General features: G+C 40.4%; 1 long non-coding RNA gene across 1 annotated transcript; it reads right to left on the minus strand.

Moving 5' to 3' along the window:
* Nucleotides 1–1,806: 1,806 nt before the first annotated feature.
* Nucleotides 1,807–4,272, minus strand: LOC132631739 (uncharacterized). The gene is made up of 3 exons (XR_009579048.1): nt 4,137–4,272; nt 3,276–3,326; nt 1,807–2,094 (listed from the first exon to the last, which is right to left on the minus strand). It is a non-coding gene; the product is annotated as an uncharacterized LOC132631739 (long non-coding RNA).
* Between the last annotated feature and the right edge of the window lie 14,933 nt (nt 4,273–19,205).

Below are 19,205 nucleotides of genomic sequence, written 5' to 3' on the forward strand. Positions count from 1 at the left end.
CAAAACAAGCCTCACAAGAAGTGAAGCCAAAAGATAACAACAGATGATAAGACACCACTACTAGACAAACCAAGCAAGCACGAGCTCAAAGCAATCAATGTAATCTAAGCTTGAGTGACCCAAAGAAAAAGGTCTACATAGGAAAGGATATTCTCGAAGAAATAAGGATACTTAGTCAGATACTTAGTCAGAAATAAGGATACATAGGAAAGGATATTCTCGACGGCATAAGAGATATCTGGTCTAGTGAATGTAAGGTACTGCAAAGCCCCAGCAAGCTGACGATACTTAGTCAGATCATCAAATGGTGCATCTTTCGAGGCACTTAGCTTTGGCTTCGTATCAACAGGTGTAGAAGACGGGCTACAGTGTGACATACCTGCCCGTTCCAGGATTTCTTCGGCATACTGCTTCTGTGATAAAAATAAGCCATCTGCATTACGAGTAACAGCAATACCTAAGAAATAGCTCAGTGGACCAAGGTCTTTCATGGAAAACTCGACACTCAAGAGTGCCATAATAGACTTACGGAGATCGTCTGAAGAGGCCGTAAGAATGATGTCGTCGACATAAAGCAGTATATATGCAATATCAGAACCCCTGCGATAAATGAATAATGAGTGATCAGACTTGCTATGTGAGAAACCAATGGTAGCGACAAAATCGGCAAACCGCTGGTACCAAGCCCGAGGGGCTTGTTTCAGGCCGTAGAGAGACTTCTTCAATAGGCAAACATGATCAGGAAAATTGGGGTCCCGAAAACCCAATGGTTGATACATATACACAGTGTCAGATAGATTGCCATGAAGAAAAGCATTCTTGACATCGAGCTGGTGTATGGGCCAAGAATAAGATAATGCAATACTTAGCACAGTGTGAATGGATTCCGGCTTGACCACCGGACTGAAGGTCTCCTCACAGTCAACACCCTTCTGTTGAGACCTGCCATCACCTATAAGACAGGCTTTATGCCTCTCAAAAGAACCATTAGAATTCTTTTTATGACGGAAAATCCACATTGACCGAATCACATTAACATTAGCAGGATGAGGAACTAACTCCCATGTCTTATTTTCAATTAGAGAATTAAATTCATCCATCATGGCATTCTTCCAATTTAAGTCACGGAGAGCACTTACGGTATTTTTGGGTAATGGAGAGATGGAGGTTGTTACACCTCGGAAAAATTTCGTTCGTGCACAGTGAATTGACTGACGAAGGACAATTACGAGTATTGAACTAATGATGTCTTAATGACATTTTGGAGAAGAATTATAATGTCCCTTATACTGGTAATGAAGTGCCAAGTAAGTTTCAAGAAGGACCCATAAGCCAAATATGGGCATAAGCCATCCAAAAGGGCGAGTTAAGGAAACATTTTCGGATGATCTGGTGGGCCAAAACGCTATTATAAAGTTGGAATTTGGGAAAACCACCACAGTATCAAAGTTGTAGATAATGGAAAGAGCTTTCCAACCATAGGTCGTGGTCCTCCATAGTATATCCGGATCAAAAGTTATAGCCATGTTACGACAGACAGTTCGGGGTGAAATATCACATTCTGGCGCACTTTGCGGCGCGACATGCGGCTCGCAAGTACGACATGCGGCTCCGCAGTTCAACCGTAAAGTGTGCCAGTGAGAGTTGGTCAGCTGGCAAGCTTTGCGACCCAAGATGCGTCCCGCATAGTGTCACGACCCAACTAGGGGCCGCGACGGGTACCCAATACTTGTACCGAGCACCCCTTATCTCGTATCGTACTTTTACTACTAGGTGGGCCGTATAGACTATACCGTATTTTTTTTCTGTTGCTTAACGCTAACATTAATGGCATAATTGTAGACATGGACTTATAAACTTTGCTAGCACATTATACAACGACGAGGACCACAAAAGTACAAAACATCTGACTGTACATATCTGTCTACGAGCCTCTAAACAAAGTACATCTACATATACAAGAAGGACCGGTTCTACCGTGCCCGAATATGTACACAAAAGTAGTACCAAGAAACTGAGGCTCCGGAACAACTGGAGCGCTGCCACAGTACTGCTGATGGAGCTTCTAAGAGTCAAATCTGTCTACCTGTTGACCTGCGCGGCATGAAACACAGCGTCCACAAGAAGGGACGTCAGTACGAGTAATGTACCGAGTATGTAAGGCATGAATAATAACATAAAAGAGATATAGCGCATGTCATGAAGTAGAAACATAACCTGTACATATAAGTGCACGTTGGCGGATACCATGCATGCTTAGCGCTGCGGAACGTGCAGCCCGATCCATATGTGCATATACTATAACGTATTGCTGCGGCACGTGCAGCCCGATCCATATACATATAATACTTTGCTTTCTTGGAAAACATTTCTTTTCATATATATATAACATAGAACATATCATATTGCCGAGGCGTCGGCTCCGATCCATTTAACCATATATCCCGCGTCCGGGCATCCCGCGTCCGGGACGATATCATGTACCATACTCCAACTGATCAGGTGGCTATGCGTCTATAGCGCCTTCTCTTTCCCAATCTTCCCCATATACATGTACATATACTTATAACATATAAGCAGCATGCATTAGAGCCCAAAGGAAATCATGTCCGTATCGGAGTGACATAAGGTCGGTAGTCCCCGATTATCTTATGGAATAACCATGGTCACTTTGTCTCGCCTTGGAGGAACTAGTAATATAAGGCAAGACTATAAATAAAGAGTAGTATTAAGAGAAGACATATAATAAGATCACAAACCTCATAAGGTGTCAACTTGTATTCTTGAAGTCTTTAGAAAGTAGAATCATGTTCAAAGAAATAAGATTGAGGATTAGGAACTAACTCTATTTTCTCATGTTCATATCGAGTCCATAATTCGAGATTTTCAACTATGAAATCATGTTCGTCATAATCATCACAAAAATATTCTCATTAGAATAGTTACAATACTTATCGTTCGATAAACGAAACAATTAAGAAAATTCGGGAATAACGGGCCCACCTCGGGTCAAATGAGGTGACGTACACGATTTACATACGTTACATTTCATGACGTCACTTGTGAGAGTTTTAAGGTAGTCGGGTCCTATTTGTGCAAGTTCTAGATGTTTAGGCAATTTTTTAACATTTCATACAATATTTAATTCAATTCTACTGAATGAAAAAGGGGAAACTTTGGGTGCGGATTTCGGAGAATAGAGTTGTCCCCGAGGCTCGTATCCAACTTATTACGTTTAAGACATGCCATAGAAGGAAGGGTGAATCCTTACATACCTTTTCCGATTCATACACGTCTCCAAAATCAAGTTTCAAGTTCGCCAAAATCTACAATTTGGTCACAATTACCAAATGTTAATTGTAAGGCTTTAAGATTTCAATCTTAACCAATACTTGTCTACAAATATTTGGGCAGCATCTCCCCTATAAATACACCATCCCCAAAATTCAACTTAGCCAATTTTTTAATCAACAACAATCCGGGAATTCAACCCGGCCAAACTATCAACACAATGACAACAACCATGACTACAAAACACAATATAACACAACTAGTCTTTTTTCCAACATAATGCAATAGCTTTCGTTCCAACTTCACATTTCCAAACCAATCTCAATGTTTTTACATTCATTACTAATCAAGATCATTACAATCTAATTCGGAAGCATTTCATATCATTTCTACCAAATATTCACAAGATATACAAAATATACAAACTTTCCACCAAAACCATAATCCATCCAAAACTTCAAATCTTCAATCTACATATTCATAACATATTTCCATCTTCCAATTTCATCAACCATAATCATAATAATTCACATTTAAAACTCCACTTCTATAATTACATAAAAACTTCATTAAAATCATATAATTTCCTATAACTATTCCCAATAATTTTCCATGCCAACTTGAACCATTTTCTTCCATTTCCAATATAAATTTCACCATAACCACAACTAGAATACAACATAAAATTCAACTCATATTATTTATACAACAATATACATATATGTCCACTTACATATATGCACACCCACTTTGTAAACTTCCATATTTCCATAAATTCTACTCATTTCTACATACTACAACATAAACCAACCTTCATAACATAATAAAAAGGGATTAATTCTTACCTTTTTCTACAATCTTCTTCACTTGACCAAGTTGTCAACTTGAAGAAACAAGTGTTCTTTCTTCCAAAATAATTACACCAAGTTGTAAAGGACCCTTTAATTAGTAGGAATACCACAAGAAAATAATTTTTGGAACAATATTTCAAAGGGGAAAAAATCCAAGAGCTTGGTCGTATGGCCTTATCTCTTTTGCTCTTGTTTCTTTTGTTTCTCTCTTTCTCAATTGTCTTGAAACTTCTAAATGTTTCAAGACAATTTAATGATCCTTTATATTAATTATCACATGGGAAATTTATTAATTTTGTGGGCTTGGGCCATAAGATGGCCGGCCACCCCTCTCCTTTGGGCCTTAATTCGTTTTTTATTTTTTTGGGCCAACTCGGTTGATCCCGAGTTGGGCCTAGCCCACTGTCCTTTCGACCTTAAAACGTCCATATCTCCTTGTACCGATGTCACCTGGGAACCCACGACCTATGGTTGGAAAGCTAATTCAATTATCTACAACTTCTATTTCTTGGTATTTTTCCAAATTCTAAACTTATAATACCGTTTTTGCCCCTAGAAGTCAGATCACCCGAAAACGTTTTCATAAAAATATTCGTTTGGAGGACTTCCACTTTGATTTGGCCCAAGGGTCCTTCTTGAGTTGTGTTTAACTTCACATATGTGATTCATATGACTTTTCAGATGTCCCAAAAAAAATCTCGATGTGTGGGCCCCACCTCAGCAAATAATCTGACGTTCAAAAATACGGGATATAACACATAGCAAGCTTTGCGTTTCGCAAAGCGTGTCGCATGTTGTGTCGGTCCAGAATTTTCTGGACCACTTTAAATATACCCAACTCGTCCAAAATCATATTTTTTCTTTATTTTTGGCCAAGAAAACCTCTATAATCTTCTCTAACACTCATCCACAAGAAAACTCAAGGCAAATCCATGATCAATAACGCCAAATCCATGAACCCAAGTGTATGAAACCTAACCCAAGTGCATCTAATTCAAGAAAACCCAAAAGAGAGGAGATAGGGTTTTGGTGCTAGAAGGGGAAACTCCACTCAAGGCTTGTTCAACCATCATCCAAGGTAGGTTTCATGACTATTACATATTGTTTGAGGTATTGGAAGGTTAAGGTACCCGACTTGTAGAGAAGCATAGCAAATGGGTCATTCAAGAGTGAATAGTGTCATGTTTGGATGGTAGTTGAATTGAATCATGAATGTTAGGGTGTTGTGAGTATAAATACGTTATAAATGACTTGTAGACCATGAGATAAGTGTGATACGTGGGAAAATACGATAGCGAACCTATAACCATAAATGTGAAGAAATTGGAGAGAAATGGTGGATTTTGCCTAAAGTATATAAATGATGATTGTTGCTTGCGATATTGTGAGTTGTGTTGTAGATGTTGGGAGTTGATATAAAATACGGGAAAAGTAGTATAAACAACGGAAGTGCTGCCCAATTTTCTCTAGAATTAGTGGAGCGTTCTTATGGTTGATTGACTAATGTTAGTACGAATCCTCTTTTGAAGGTAGAGACGCGACATTGAAGAAGAATAAGCGAACGCTAGATTGCTTAAACGAGAAAGGTATGTGAGGCTTAACTCTTCTTCCAAAAGGCATGAATCCTTCAAGTTTTCCATAATCCTTCTATAAGATGAAGCTTATGAGCTCTTCTATATATTGAATCACCTATGAGCATGATAATGATGATAATGAGCTAGAGTATAGAGATTCAAAAAATTGTGACACGATGTTCCTACGATGCTAATGATGTTATTATTGCTAACACTCGCCTTATGTTTTATTTCCCTTCAAGGCGAGGCATGATACTCATAAATGTCCATAATACTATCGGGGGTTCACGACCTTACGTCACCCGACATGGTGTGGTTGCCTTAAAGCCTAATGTATGCTCTTAATGCTAATGTACGCTATGGGAGTAAAATGATAAATAAAACTAACTTGTATTACGATTATGTAATATATGGCATATTAAGAAACTATGACATGATGCTATGGCAATAGATGTATAATGGTAATGTGTTATGATTGATGTTGTGATGATACGATTCCACCGCGCCTATATGGCCGGGCATGTCACCGCGAATGCGGGCTGCATTCGATTCCACCGCGCCTATATGGCCGATCATGTCACCGCTAATGCGGGCTGCTATGTTCACACCGCGCCTAGAGGGCCGGGCACGATCACCACTAGTGGGCGGCATATGTGGGTTACCCGGACGCGGGTGACGATACGGATTATGATGTGATGATGTATATGATGATGTACGCGATGATGTATGGGATGAGATAACATGTATATTATGAATGTATAAAATGTGACATAAGTAAGTAATACATTTGCCTATGACACTTGTGCAGGTTATGTCCTCGTCTCATGACGCATGATCCTTCCATTATGTTTGTTTATTTCATTCCTGCCTTACATACTCAGTACAATATTCGTACTGACGTCCTTTTTCTTTGGACGCTGTGTTCATGCCCACAGGTAGACAGGGAGGAGATCTTGCTCCGGATTCCTAGAGGCCGCTAGCTGACTGAAGGCACTCCATTATCCCGGAGGTGCCTATGATGATTATTTTGTGTAAAATTGTAGATGTCATCTCTTAAAGGCTCGTAGATACTCGACGTGGGTCGTATAGTTTCATGGCATGGTCATTATGTGTGTGTGTATATATATATATATATATATATATATATATATATATATATATATATATATATATATATATATATATATATATATATATATATATATATACTATATGGTATTTTGCTAGCCTAAGGGCTTATATGTATGAAGGCATTTTGTTTCTAAATGAAAACGGGTTTTTATTATAAATTGAGCATGAATCGGGTAAATGATTGATAAATAAGCCTAAGAAGTAATAGAACGAGCGGTGCTCGGTGGTTAGCCCCGGGTACCCGTCAAGGCCCCTATCCGGGTCGTGACAAAAGTGATATCAGAGCAGTTCGTTCCTAGGAAGTGTCTACGAGCCGTGTCTAGTAAATTCTTGTTTATAGTGTGTAGCACGCCACATCAATAAACAAGAGGCTATGGGGCATTTAGGAAAAATGACCATCTTTCTCCTATGAGATCGTGCGATAGAGCCATAATGTAAGATCCCCTTTATTCTAATTGTGCGTTATGATTTCAGCGATGCCGCCAAGAAAGAAGCAAATCCGTGCAATATTAGATGCCGCCGGTGAAGGAACCAGCCGAGAACCTCCAGTTGAGTTGGGACATAGCGAGGCTCAGGGTGCTACTTCCTCGCATGCCACTCCCACTTCTTCTTCTACCTCGCCTAATATGGAAGATCAAGGAGCAGCCCCAGCTCCAATTCCTCCGCCGGTTGTTTCGGGTCAACAAATGACCGAGGCTATTCAGTTATTGACCCAGTTGGTGGCCGCACAAGCACAACAACAGAATGTGGGTTCAAGTGACCGGGCAGCAAGTACAAAGGCCTGTGATTTTATGAGTCTAAATCCTCCAGAGTTCTTCGGGTCAAAGCCGGAGGAAGACCCACAAGGTTTTATCGATGAAATATTGAGGCCATTGAAGATTGTCCATGCCTCCGAAACCGAATCCGTGGAGTTGGCATCCTATAGACTCCGGGATGTGGCGGTGTTATGGTACAACAATTGGGTATTATCAAGAGGAGATAATGTGCCTCCTCCGGTTTGGCAAGAGTTCATGGATGCTTTTATTCATCACTATTTGCCACCCGAGGTCCGCCGAGCTAGGGCGGATAGATTTCTGAATCTGAGGCAAGGGAACATGAGTGCCCGGGAGTATAGCATGCAGTTCAATTCCTTGGCAAGATATGCTCCGACTATGGTGGCCGACATGGGGGATCGGGTACATAGATTCGTGAGTGGTTTGGGACCACATTTATTTAGAGATTGTTTGACAGCCTCTTTGCAAGACGGGATGGACATTTCCCGGATACAGGCTCATGCTAAGAATTTGGAGGGGTGACAGCAACAACAAAGGGGTGATCGCGACAGTGATAGGAGGCCAAGCAAAAGGGCTAGATCCATGGGCACAGGCAGCGATTATAGAGGGGGATCGAGGCAGGCTTATTCCCGACATTCAGGCCAATCAGTGACTAGCGCACCTCCCAGATTTCCAGATAAAAGGGGAGACCGCTCCTTTCGTTCGGGGCAGGGTCAAAGTTCGAGGGCTTCAGGTTCCCAGTTCGAGGGTGATTATAGTCAGGGGAGACCCCCAGTTCCACGATGTAATCGGTGCCGCAAATTACATTCAGGGTCGTGTCGTCAGGACACTGATGGTTGTTATGTTTGTGGGCAAACTGGACATTTGATGCGAGATTGTCCCTCGCGATATGGTAGAGGTGGGGTTCAGCCCACAGGCTCAGCAGCGGGTTCCTCATCAGCACGCTCGGCAGGGCAGACTCCTCAGACGACAGCAGGCCGAGGTAGAGGTCGAGGGGCAGCATCTTCTTCAGGTGCCACTCAGCCCCGTGTATATGCTTTAGCAAGACGACAGGATCTCGAGTCCTCTCCGGATGTAGTCACAGGTATATTGTCTATATTCTCTCGTGATGTGTATGCGTTGATAGATCCGGGTTCTACATTTTCTTATATTACTCCATATGTTGCCGGTTGTATTGGGGTGAAACCCGAGTCAATTAAACCCTTTGAGGTACTCACTCCGATTGGTGAACTCGTGATAGCAAGACAATTATACAAAAATTGTGTCATTTTTATATGTGATCGTCAGACCCAAGCCGATTTGATTGAGCTGGAAATGGTAGATTTCGATGTAATTATGGGTATGGATTGGTTGGCTTCATGCTATGCAAATGTTGATTGCCGGACAAAAGTGGTTCGATTCCAATTTCCGGAAGAGCCCATGCTTGAATGGAAGGGTAATGCAGCATCGCCAAAGGGTAGGTTTATTTCCTACCTCAAGGCGAGGAAGATGATAGCCAAGGGCTATATTTATCATTTAGTTCGGGTTCATGACACCGCGGCAGAACCGCCAACTTTCAGTCAGTTCCGGTGGTGAACGAATTTCCAGACGTATTCCCGGACGAATTTCCAGACGTATTCCCGAACGAACTTCCAGGTCTTCCACCAGAGAGAGAGATTGATTTCGCTATTGATGTGTTTCCGGACACAAAGCCTATTTCTATTCCTCCTTATCGAATGGCTCCGGCAGAATTAAAAGAGCTAAAGGAACAACTGAAAGACTTGCTCGAGAAGGGATTCATTAGACCCAGTTCATCACCGTGGGGAGCGCCGGTCTTGTTTGTGAGAAAGAAAGACGGCTCTCTACGAATGTGTATTGACTATAGGCAATTGAACAAGGTGACGATAAAGAACAGATATCCTCTTCCAAGGATTGATGACCTATTCGATCAATTGCAAGGCGCCAAGTGGTTTTCAAAAATAGATTTGACGTCGGGCTACCATCAAGTGAGAGTTAGAGAGGCAGATATTCCTAAAACAGCCTTCAGAACGAGATATGGCCACTATGAATTTCGAGTGATGTCATTCGGGTTGACTAATGCTCTGGCTGTATTTATGAATTTGATGAACAACGTATTCAGGCCTCTCTTAGATCTATTTGTGATCGTATTTATTGATGACATTCTGGTGTGTTCTCGCACGGAATCGGAACATGCAGATCATTTGAGAATTGTTCTTGGCATTCTTCGAGCCCGGGAATTATATGCGAAATTTTCAAAGTGTGAGTTCTGGCTGAATTCGGTAACATTTCTGGGCCATGTTATTTCCGATGATGCTATTCGAGTCGACACTCAGAAAATTGAAGCGGTAAAGACTTGGCCAAGGCCTACGACGCCCATAGAAGTTCGTAGCTTTCTGGGTTTGGCAGGCTATTATAGAAGGTTTATAGAGGACTTTTCATCTATTTCAGCCCCACTGACGAAGTTAACCTAAAAATCAGCTAAATTTCAATGAGTGATACTTGTGAACGTAGTTTCCAAGAGTTGAAAAACAGGTTGACCTCAGCTCCAGTCTTAACACTTCCTGAAGGGTCAGATGGCTATGTTGTGTATTGTGATGCTTCGGGTGTCGGATTGGGATGCGTATTGATGCAGCATGGTAAGGTTATTGCATATGCTTCGCGACAATTGCGGAAACATGAAAAGAATTATCCAACTCATGATCTCGAATTGGCTGCGGTTATTCATGCCTTAAAAATGTGGAGACATTACTTGTACGGTGTGCATGTTGATATCTATACAGATCACAAAAGTCTTCAGTACATTTTCAAGCAGAAGGAGTTGAATCTGCGACAGAGGCGGTGGTTAGAATTATTAAAAGATTATGATGTTGACATTCTATACCACCCCGGGAAGGCGAATATAGAAGCCGATGCACTTAGCCGCCGATCAATGGGCAGTTTATGCGAAGCCCTCCGAAAAGAAAGGAGATAGTTTAAGAACTTCACCGATTGGCTAACCTTGGAGTGCGTGTAATCGATTCAGGTGATGCAGGGATTAGTATCAATGATTCCACAATTTCATCCTTGGATATGGTGAAAGAACGACAGTATGAAGATCCTCAGTTATGTCGTCATAGAGTCACATCTCATGGAAAGGAAAAGTCTCCGTTCGAAGTTTCTATAGATGGAATTCTTAGATACCGCGGCAGGTTATGTGTGCCCAATGTGACGGGTCTGCGCCGACGAATTTTAGAAGAAGCACATTGTTCCCGGTATTCTATTCACCCGGGTTCAACCAAAATGTATCATGATCTCAGGATGATGTATTGGTGGGATGGCATGAAGAGAGACATAGCAGAATTTGTGGCACAATGTCCAAATTGCCAACAAGTAAAAGTTGAGCATCAGAAGCCGGGAGGTTTATTGCAAGCAATAGAAATACCTACTTGGAAATGGGAAGTGATCAACATGGATTTCATCGTGGGATTACCTCGCTCTCGTGGTAAATATGATTCTATATGGGTGATCGTGGATAGATTGACAAAAGCAGCCCATTTTCTCCCAGTTAGAACCACGTACTCAGCAGAAGACTATGCAAAGCTGTATCTCAAGGAAATCGTGCGACTCCATGGTATTCCATTGTCTATTATCACAGACAGGGGGGCACAGTTTACAGCTAAGTTTTGGAAGTCTTTTCAAGAAGGTTTGGGCACGCAAGTGAAGTTTAGCACGGCATTTCATCCGCAAACTGATGGGCAAGCCGAGCGTACCATTCAAACCTTAGAATATATGCTACGGGCGTGTGTGTTGGATTTTGGTGGTAGCTGGGATGATCATTTACCCCTTATCGAATTTGCATACAATAATAGCTATCATTCTAGTATACGAATGGCTCCGTATGAAGCGTTATATGGGAGGAAATGTAGATCTCCAATCGGATGGTTCGAAATAGGAGAAGCACAATTAATAGGCCCTGAATTGATCCAACAAGCAGTAGAAAAGGTCAAGGTGATCTGAGATCGATTGTTGACAGCCCAAAGTCGCCAAAAGTCCTATGCGGACAACCGCCGACGAGACTTGGAGTTTTCAGATTAATGATTGGGTATTTTTAAAAGTGTCGCCAATGAAAGGGGTGATGAGATTTGGTAAGAAAGGGAAGCTAAGTCCGAGGTACATCGGACCCTACAAAATCATCCGCAAGGTGGGACAGGTAGCCTATGAATTGGAATTGCCTTCGGAGCTTGAATCAGTTCATCCAGTCTTTCATGTTTCGATGTTCCGAAAGTGTGTTGGAGATCCCACAAAGATTGTCCCGATAGATGATGTGCAAATAACGGAAAAGCTAACTTATGAAGAGGTGCCTATTGCCATCTTAGATAGGCAAGTGCGAAAGCTTCGAAACAAAAAGGTAGCTTCAGTTAAGGTCCTGTGGCGGAACAACAATCGCGAAGAAATGACTTGGGAAGCGGAAGAGAGTATGAAGTCTAAGTATCCGCACTTATTCCAACCCCCAGGAGAAATCCAAGATGAAACACCAATGAGGTAAGGTACGTATACTTTAATTTTTATGTTTTTGGTCGTGTGTGGCCATAGATATGTTGCCATTGTTATGTAGCCCTGTGAGGCGATGATATTATGGGTTGTTGTGACAGGTCAGTAGTACCATATTACAGGGGAAACTCTGGCAAAATTTTCGTAGAATCCCGAATAGTTTAACATTCGAGGACGAATGTTCCCAAGGGGGAGAGAATGTTACACCTCGGAAAATTTTCGTTCGTGTACAGTGAATTGACAGACGAAGGACAATTACGAGTATTGAAATAATGATGTCTTAATGACATTTTGTAGAAGAATAAGAATGTCCCTTATATTGGTAATGAAGTGCCAAGTAAGTTTCAAGAAGGACCCATAAGCCAAATATGGGTATAAGCCATCCAAAAGGGCGAGTTAAGGAAACATTTTCGGATGATCTGGTTTGGAGGGGCATAAACGCTATTATAAATTGGAATTTGGGAAAACGACCACAGGGTGAAAGTTGTAGATAATTGAAAGAGCTTTCCAACCTTAGGTCTTGGGCCCCCACAGCATATCGGGATCAAAGGTTATAGCCACTTTGCGGCGCGACATGCGGCTCGCAAGTACGACATGCGGCTCCGCAATTCAACCGCAAAGTGTGCCAGTGAGAGTTGTTCAGCTCGCAAGCTTTACGACCCAAGATGCGTCCGGCATAGCATGCTTTGCGTTTCGCAGAGCGTGCCGCATTTTGTGTCGGTCCAGAATTTTCTGGACCACTTTAAATATACCCAACTCGTCCAAAATCATATTTTTTCTTCATTTTTGGCCAAGAAAACCTCTAGAACCTTCTCTAACACTCATCCACAAGAAAACTCAAGGCAAATCCATGATCAATAACGCCAAATCCATGAACCCAAGTGTATGAAACCTAACCTAAGTGCATCTAATTCAAGAAAACCCAAAAGAGAGGAGATAGGGTTTTGGTGCTAGAAGGGGAAACTCCACTCAAGGCTTGTTCAACCATCATCCAAGGTAAGTTTCATGACCATTACATATTGTTTGAGGGATTGGAAGGTTAAGGTACCCGACTTGTAGAGAAGCATAGCAAATGGGTCATTCAAGAGTGAATAGTGTCATGTTTGGATGGTAGTTGAATTGAATCATGAATGTTAGGGTGTTGTGAGTATAAATACGTTATAAATGACTTATAGACCATGAGATAAGTGTGATACATGGGAAAATACGATAGCGAACCTATAACCATAAATGTGAAGAAATTGGAGAGAAATGGTGGATTTTGCCTAAAGTATATAAATGATGATTGTTGTTTGCGATATTGTGAGTTGTGTTGTAGATGTTGGGAGTTGATATAAAATACGGGAAAAGTAGTATAAACAACGGAAGTGCTGCCCAATTTTCTCTAGAATTAGTAGCGCGTTCTTATGGTTGATTGACTAATGTTAGTACGAATCCTCTTTTGAAGGTAGAGACGCGACATTGAAGAAGAATAAGCGAACGCTAGATTGCTTAAACGAGAAAGGTATGTGAGGCTTAACTCTTCTTCCAAAAGGCATGAATCCTTCAAGTTTTCCATAATCCTTCTATAAGATGAAGCTTATGAGCTCTTCTATATATTGAATCACCTATGAGCATGATAATGAGCTAGAGTATAGAGATTCGGAAAATTGTGACACGATGTTCCTACGATGCTAATGATGTTATTATTTCTAACACTCACCTTATGTTTTATTTCCCTTCAAGGCGAGGCATGATACTCATAAATGTCCATAATACTATCGGGGGTTCACGACCTTACGTCACCCCGCATGGTGTGGTTTCCTTAAAGCCTAATGTATGCTCTTAATGCTAATGTACGCTATGGGAGTAAAATGATAAATAATACTAACTTGTATTACGATTATGTAATATATGGCATATTAAGAAACTATGACATGATGCTATGGCTAGAGATGTATAATGGTAATGTGTTATGATTGATGTTGTGATGATACGATTCCACCGCGCCTATATGGCCGGGCATGTCACCGCGAATGCGGGCTGCATTCGATTCCACCGCGCCTATATGGCCGAGCATGTCACCGCTAATGCGGGCTGCTATGTTCACACCGTGCCTAGAGGGCTGGGCACGATCACCACTAGTGGGCGGCATATGTGGGTTACCAGGACGCGGGTGACGATACGGATTATGATGTGATGATGTACGCGATGATGTATGATATGAGATAACATGTATATTATGAATGTATAAAATGTGACATAAGTAAGTAATACATTTGCCTATGACACTTGTGCAGGTTATGTCCTCGTCTCATGACGCATGATCCTTCCATTATGTTTGTTTATTTCATTCCTGCCTTACATACTCAGTACAATATTCGTACTGACGTCCTTTTTCATTGGACGCTATGTTCATGCCCACAGGTAGACAGGGAGGAGATCTTGCTCCGGATTCCTAGAGGCCGCTAGCTGACTGAAGGCACTCCATTGTCCCGGAGATACCTATGATGATTATTTTGTGTAAAATTGTAGATGACATCTCTTAGAGGCTCGTAGATACTCGACATGGGTAGTACAGTTTTATGGCATGGTCATTATGTGTGTGTATATATATATATATATATATATACTATATGGTATTTTGCTAGCCTAAGGGCTTGTATGTATGAAGGCATTTTGTTTCTAAATGAAAACGGGTTTTATTATAAATTGAGCATGAATCGGGTAAATGATTGTTAAATAAGCCTAAGAAGTAATAGAATGAGCGGTGCTTGGTGGTTAGCCCCGGGTACCCGTCACGGCCCCTAGCCGGGTCGTGACAGAGGTAGTGGTCTCGGTGTGGAGGAATATTTCAAATTGGGTTTGAAAATGCCATTACGGGACCGAGTAGTCATGGGGTGTGGCTGATGTGGGGAGTGGGCAGTAGGCGGTGGTGGCGGGCTGGAAGGCAGCGGTGCAGGAGCAGCGGTAGGGCTGTCCTGCGACGGGTTGGGCTGCTGCTGGGGACTAGGAGTGGCCGCGGGTTGAGGTGGTAGGGGATTTAGAGTGTTGGGAGATGTATTTTCAGAATTTCGTTGCATATGATGAGTGATGTATGGATTAACATTATGGTCCAAAAATTCATACGTGTGAGAGGCAGGAGTATGAAGTTTTGAGAATGGGAATGTGTGCTCATCAAATACCACATGACGAGCAACGAAAATTTTTCGGGTTGACATGTCATAACACTTATATCCCCTATGATCGGAAGGGTACCCAAGAAAGACACAAGGAGTGGAGCGTGATTGTAACTTATGAATGGTGGTGATGGAAATAAGGGAAAACATAGACATCCAAAAACCCGAAGATGGGAATAGTTAGGATCTTTTTGGTAGAGGAGTTGGGTAGGGGAAGATGATCCGAGAACTTTAGTGGGGAGAATGTTCAAAAGATATGCGGCCATAGAAAGTGCATGATGCCAAAAAGAGGGGGCATCGAGGCATGGGTATAGAGGGTCCGAATTACATTATTTATGGATCGAATGTGACGTTCGGCTTTTCCATTTTGAGGAGATGTGTGAGGGCAAGAGAGGCGGAATTGCATCCCATGTTTTTGAGCAAATAATTGAAGTGGCTCGTTATCAAATTCTTTCCCATTGTCACATTGTAAATTTTTAATGAGCCTTTCAAATTGAGTTTTGACAAGAGCATGGAATGTGGTGAAAATAGAGTAAACTTGAGACTTCTTAGAGATAGGAAAAGTCCACAAAAGTTTACTAAAATCATCAAGAAATAGTACATAGTAGCGATGCCCATTAGAGCTAGCTACGGGCGATGTCCAAAGATCACTATGAACTTTATCAAATGGAAAAGCAGTGAATGACATGGATTCATAAAAGGGTAATTTAACTTGTTTCCCCAAAGTACAAGATGAACATAAAAACTGCTTGTTCCTATTACATTCAATAAAATGCTTGCTATGAAGAGAGCGTAAAGTATTGGCTCCCGGATGTCCTAAGCGACGATGTCATAAATCAGGAGACAAAGCAGTGAAGACGGAAGGAGATTTTGAAGGTGAGGCCTGGATGACGGTGAAGAGTGGATAGAGGTCCCCACTACTGTTACATCTCATTAGTTTGTTCCCCGTCTGAAAATCCTTCACATAAAAACCAAACGGGTTAAATTCAACAGAAGCCCAGTTATCAGTGGCCTTGGGGTTTTGGAATTTGTCAAAAGTGGAGGAAATTTTGGGAAAGGAGTCGGGTCGAACATTGGGTGTACTGGATTGAGAGACTTGATTAGGGATAGGTTGGTTTTCTCTTCTCTGTCTGAATCACTAATTGATTGGGACTGAGAGGAGTAGTGTCAACGGGGATAACAATCTTCCGAATCAGATGAAGACTCTTGATTAGGGCCATTATCAGATGCATTGATTGGAGATAAGAGCTCCAGAAAGTTAATGGGTGATTCGTTGGTGGTGGCCAAAGTACTACCAGTAGCTGTTGGAGGATGAGAAGAGGTAGAGATGGGAATATCTTATGGCACAGGTGGTGGTTCCTCGGGCCTTGGCCCACACAATTCTTTGTTAGCATAGGTTTAGGGAGAAGTAGTAAGAGAGAAGTCAGCACATCGCCAGATATGATTTAAAAATAAAAAAATAAACATTAAAGCGAAAAGATGAAACTATATTTTCATTTTTCTCACATTTGAAAATTATTTACATCTTCAACTTTGCTTTTAAGAATCGAACTCCCCCTCTCACTTTTGAACAATTGATATTTTTCCACTTCCATCTCCATTGAATTATTAAAATGTTTCGTTTATCTTTTAAATTATCAACCTTTATCTTTTTTCTTTTTTTTTTAACTTCACTTTTCTTTTTCTTTTTGTTTTTTTTTAACCTCACCTTCCGAGTTCCGAATCAGATTCCCCAGGTGAAGACTCTTGATTAGGGCTTTTTTTTTTTTTTTACTTCATTAATATCACGATCGATATGTTTTCATAGTTTAACCTATGCTATGGACTGATCGATAGAACACATTATTTTTAAATAAAAAAAGAATGAGAAATATTAATCAAGCATATAAGTTAATAATGTTCAATGATGAAATAAATGAGCATAATAACAAAATTTAGAATATAACCGGTTGTTCGTATCGGTTGTTTTATCTGTAGCAAACAAAACTCAAAATCTATTTACACTAAGAACAAGAGATTGAGAACTTTGTAAGCATGTACGAAAATTAAAAAATCTATATACACAATAGTGAATAAGAGAGAAATTGACTTTCTTTTTGTTTCTCACTTGGTGTCCGGTATCCGCATTGGAGCTCGACTAAATCCGTATTGCACACTGCATGACCCATTTCGGGGGGGGGGGGGGGGGGGGTGGCGCTCTTAACAGAATTTTTTCCATTGACCAAAATAGGATTATATTAATCACACCTTTCCCACTATAATTAATTGAATTCGAAATTAAGTTCTTAATTACAATTATATCCTACATACGATTCCCACTTTTCCCCTTCCCTTTGACTACTACGGTACTTTGATTTACTTATTACTCCAGTCGTCCCAATTTATATGAGGATTGACTTATTTGGAGAGTCTAACTATTTTCTTTTTTGACCAAATTTCAAACATAGATTATCCGAGTAATTTACAATAAAATTTACATATTTAAAAACTACATAAAAAGTACTATAAATCTGCATAATTAATAATTCATGATATTTAAAAAGAGTTGGAGAATATCATAGTAAAAGAAAGAACTGTTTGACTCAAACAGACCAACTCTTATTTAAATTGAGACAGAGGGAGTATTTGATTTTTTGCTGTTGACCATTTCAGTAATGAAAAACGTGTCCATGGACACTCTACAACCACCTCAAGCAGCAAACACTCTTGGGATGTCGGAATACAAAATTTAGAAAGTATTTTATTCCTTTTGGAGAAATTAAGGTACGTTAAAAGAACTAATTATTTAAGTTTCTTTTTTAATAGGTTAAAAGAGATGGAAGGGAGTTTCTTAAATATTTGGAAATCAGCGAGAAAAAAAAATTGCAATTGAAAGTTTATATTTTAGGTACGCATTTGAAGCAACATACATTCGTGCGGAGCACGAACATAAAGACTAGTACTATAAAAAGGTAATATTGAATAGATGGGAGATTGGAATGTCAAAGGTAGACAAGAGAGGTTACTTGGATGGTAAGCACTCTCCATCTCCAAACTAGGTACCACATATGGCTGAAGAACTAATGCATTACTGCCTCCGTCCCATAATAAGTGTCACCTTAGCTAAAAAAAATTATCCCATAATAAGTATCACCTTAGGAAACCAAGAAACAAATTGACTAGTTTTTTCCAATTGTACCCTTAGACAAAAAGTGACAAGTTAAAGTAATATCTAAATAATGATTGGAGAAGCCACATAGTAACTTGGTATTGTTGGATTCCCAATGTCAAAAGGTTTACTACTTGTGCATGCTCTAATCAAGAGGAAAAGGTAACTTATTTTTATTATATAGGGATAATTTGGTAAACTTCATATTGCATTATTGATTTTTAATATGCGTGTTTTTTGTTAAGATGACATTTATTATGGAATGGAGGGAGTATTAAACACTATATGATAAATTAAGATAATGCATTCCCGGAAAAGTCAAATATCAAAATGTAATATTTTCTGCGCTCTAAATGAGAGTCTGATAATATGGAGTATGAAAGGACATGTACAGCAACCCTACAAAACCCCTAATCAATGAAAGTTCGTGTGAGAAAAGTGAACGCCAGAGGGAGTTTGTGTGTACACTTGTTTTTTCTTAAGAGGGAGTCAACAAAAACATTACATCAAAAAATTTATCTATATGTATAAAGAAGAATCAATAAATTATATACTAGGTTTCAATATGTATACATAATACCATAATTTTTCGGCTAAGATAATTCAATTGAACTCCTCATCTCTGCATATCTCTGCCACTGGGTCCAAATGGTATGATTGGGGATAAGATGAAACTAAAGCTGCTTAGATGGAATGGAAATTGAAAGTTAACCAATAGCTAGAGTCAGCGCTAATGTAACTTGTTCTGA

This window comes from Lycium barbarum, chromosome 3 (assembly GCF_019175385.1).
Source record: "Lycium barbarum isolate Lr01 chromosome 3, ASM1917538v2, whole genome shotgun sequence".
Lineage (NCBI taxonomy): Eukaryota > Viridiplantae > Streptophyta > Magnoliopsida > Solanales > Solanaceae > Lycium > Lycium barbarum.